Source organism: Trichechus manatus, unplaced genomic scaffold (assembly GCF_000243295.1).
Source record: "Trichechus manatus latirostris isolate Lorelei unplaced genomic scaffold, TriManLat1.0 scaffold00170, whole genome shotgun sequence".
NCBI lineage: Eukaryota > Metazoa > Chordata > Mammalia > Sirenia > Trichechidae > Trichechus > Trichechus manatus.
The window spans coordinates 4,442,018-4,445,698 of record NW_004444106.1 but is presented as its reverse complement, the minus strand read 5'-3'; the positions used below and the strand labels follow the sequence as shown (position 1 = coordinate 4,445,698).

Here is a 3,681-nt window from a genome sequence, read left to right as displayed (position 1 = left end):
TGTCCTATAGGGTCGACGGCAACAGATTTTCCTTCTAGGAATATGGATATTATCCTATCAATGACAGGACTGTACTTCTGAAAGGATCTTGAAATGTTCATTTTGGTAATGAATGTGAAGCCATTATTCTTCACTTTGTCATTTGTAGACCACATAATTGTTCAATTCAAAATGGCCCATACTAGTCCGTTTCAGCTCACTGATGCCTAGGATATTGATCTTTATACTTTCCATTTCATTTTTGATGACTTCCAATTTTCCTAGATTCATACTTTGTACATTCTAAATTCTGATTATTAATGGATGTTTGCAGCTTTCTTCTGATTTTGAGTCATGCCACATCAGCAAATGAAGCTCCCAAAAGCTTTCCTCCATCCACATCATTAAAGTTGACTCTACTTTGAGGAGGCAGCTCTTCCCTAGTCTTATTTTGAGTGCCTTCCAACCCGAGGGGCTCATCTTCCTGCACTATATCAGACAATGTTCTGCTGCTATTCATAAGGTTTTCATTGGCCAGTTTTTTCAGAAGTAAACCTCCAGGTCCTTCTTACTAGTCTGTCTTAGTCTGGAAGTGCATCTGAAACCTGTCCACCATGGGTGACCCTGCTGGTATTTGAAATTCTGGTGGCGTAGCTTCCAACATCACTGCAACATGCAAGCTACCACAGTACGACAAACTGACAGACGAGTGGTGTACGTTCAACCATTTCAGGAGGTAGCATATGATCACGAACCGATGGTACTGAAAGAATAAATCTAAGCTGCACTGAAGGCATGGGTGAAAAAACAAGGCTCCAGAAATTGACAGAATACAAATTGAGATGTTTCAACAGATGCAGCACTGGAGGTGCTCACTCATCTATGCCAAGAAATTTGGAAGACAGCCACCTGGCTGGAAGAGATCCATATTTATGCCTATTCCAAAGGAAGGTGATCCATTAGTAATGATGGTGGTGGTGGTAGCGGCGGCAGCAAGTGCTGGAGAAAGAACACTTATGGTCTTTATCCCCATGGCTTTGACTTAACCTATTACTTTTATATCTTCTCAAGTTTGTCCAAGGAAAAAGAGTTACTTAACCAGTTGGACATAGCCCAAGGAATTCGTTGGCCCATATTTTATGAAGGGCAGGGTTACTATACCCTAGAATGTCAGCATCCAGGGATGAAACTCCTTTCCTTCTAGGTGGCCCCTGATTAGTCCTCTTCTACTCCATATGGCTGATTTGAGCCCCGATTTGGGGTCCAGTCATGTCTCTCTCCCTCTCCCAATATGCCTAAAAATGCAGGTCTTCGATTTTCCAGAGCACCTTTTACCCATAAGCCGACAAATGGAGGTTTTTGGGTGTGGTCCAGAAACAAAGTGATAATTTGATCTCCAGTCAGCTAGCATTCCTTGAGCATATTACGCATTTTCTTAGCAGCCCTCAGGAGTTGGGATGATTGGCATGGCAGGATTCAGGCTTTCCTGGGTCTCTGGTCATAAAACCATAATAATAGCAACAAAATATCACCTCAGATCTGTAAAAATGATATGGAGAAAAGTTGACTTCAGTATGGAGAAGGTCTTCTTCCAAGAAGCATATGCTATAATGGTAAGTTGACTTTGAGGTAAAAAATTGAATTGAACAGGAAAAACGAAAGAGGACCAGCAATGAATAAATATGAAAGAACTTCAACTGACCTTGCTCCTTGGTGGCTTGTGAGGAAGCTTTCTGGCTCAGAGTCCTGTCTTCCAAAGAAGGGCTGGGAGTGAGGTAATTCTTCTCTTATAGCAATTACCTTTTCAGAGTGGCTCTAGTCCTGGGCTGGAGGCTTTTGCTGAAGGGCACAGGGAGGGAGAATGTTCCTACCTCATCCAGCCCACAGATCAACTATAAAAAGTTCAGAAGCTTAGTCTCTCTTAAAGACTCAGAAGCTTAAACCCAGTCTTGTGAACACACCAGAATTTTCATTTACTATTTTTAAAATAAGTTATTAAAAATAAAGAAAGAAAAGAAATGTTTCCATTATCCATATTAAAAAATAGCATTATTAAGGACCACTAGTAGGGAAGTAATCCCCCTCCTCCCACATCTGTCAGTTTGTCGTACTCTGGGGCTTGCTTATTGCTGTGATGCTGGAAGCTATGACACTGGTATTCAAATATCATCAGGGTCACTCATGGTGGACATGTTTCTGACTAAAACAGAAGAGGAAGGGCTGGATGGTCTACTTCTGAAAAGAATTAGCCACTGAAAACCTTATGAATAGCAGCAGAACATTGTCTGATATAGTGCCGGTAGATGAGCCCCTCAGGTTGGAAGGCATCCAAAATACGACTGGGGAAGAGCTGCCTCCTGAAAGTAGAGTCAATCTTAATGACGTGGATAGAGTCAAGCTTTCGGGAGCTTCATTTGCTAATATGGGACGATTCAAAATGAGAAGAAACAGCTGCAAATATCCATTAGCAATCAGAACGCGGAATGTATGAAGTATGAATTTAGGAAAATCGGAGATTGTCAAAAATGAAATGGAATGCATAAATATCAATATTCTAGGCATTAGTGAGCTGAAATGGACTGGTATTATCCATTTTGAATGGGACAATCATATGGTCTACTATGCCAGGAATGACAACTTGAAGAAGAATGGTGTTGCATTCATCCTTAAAAATAATATTTCAAGATCTCTTCTATAGTACAGTGCTGTCAGTGATAGGATAATACCCATAAGCCTACAAGGAAGACCAGTTAATATGACTATTATTCAAATTTATGCACCAACCACTAAGGCCAAATATGAAGAAACTGAAGATTTTTACCAACTTCTGAAATTTATTGAACATGCAATCACGATTGGAATGCAAAAGTTAGAAACAAAGAAGAAAGATCAGTAGTTGGAAAACTTGGCCTTGGTGATAGAAACCATGCTGGAGATCTCAAGACAGTTTTGCAAGAGCAGTGATTTATTCATTGAAAATATCTTTTTTCAACAATATAAACGGTGACTATACATGTGAACTATGCCAGATGGAATACACAGGAATCAAATATACTACATCTGTCGAAAGAGATGATGGAAAAGCTCCATATCATCAGTAAGAACAAAGCTAGGGGTCAACTGTGGAACAGACCATCAATTGCTCATATGTAAGTTCAAGTTGAAGCTGAAGAAAATTAGAACAAGTCCACGAGAGCCAAAGTACAACCTTGAATATATCCTACCTGAATTTAGAGGCCATCTCAGGAATAGATTTGACACATTGAACACTAATGACCGAAGACCAGACAAGTTGTGGGATGACTTCAAGGACATTATACAAGAAGAAAGCAAAAGACAGGAAAGAAAGAAAAGACTAAAATGGAAAAGACTCTGAAACTTGCTCTTGAATGTAGAGTAGCTAAAGTGAAAGGAGGAAATGATGAAGTAAAAGAGCTGAACAGAAGATTTCAAAGGGTGGCTCGAGAAGACAAAGTAAAGTATGATAATGAAACATGCAAAGACCTAACGTTAGAAAATCAAAAGAAAAGAACACACTCAGCATTTCTCAAGCTGAAATAACTGAAGAAAAATTCAAGCCTTGAGTTGCAGTAGTGAAGAATTCTACAGGAAAATATTAAACAAAGCTGGAAGCATCAAGAGAAGATGGAAAGAATACACAAAATCACTGTGCCAAAAAGAATTGGTCAACGTTCAGCCATT

The 3,681-nt window shown here is 39.6% G+C and overlaps 1 pseudogene; it reads left to right on the top strand.

Annotated features, from left to right (window-relative positions):
- LOC105756788 (olfactory receptor 1F12-like) overlaps nucleotides 1-1,183 on the top strand; it is a 5,460-nt pseudogene extending 4,277 nt beyond the window's left edge.
- The last annotated feature ends 2,498 nt before the right edge of the window (nucleotides 1,184-3,681 follow it).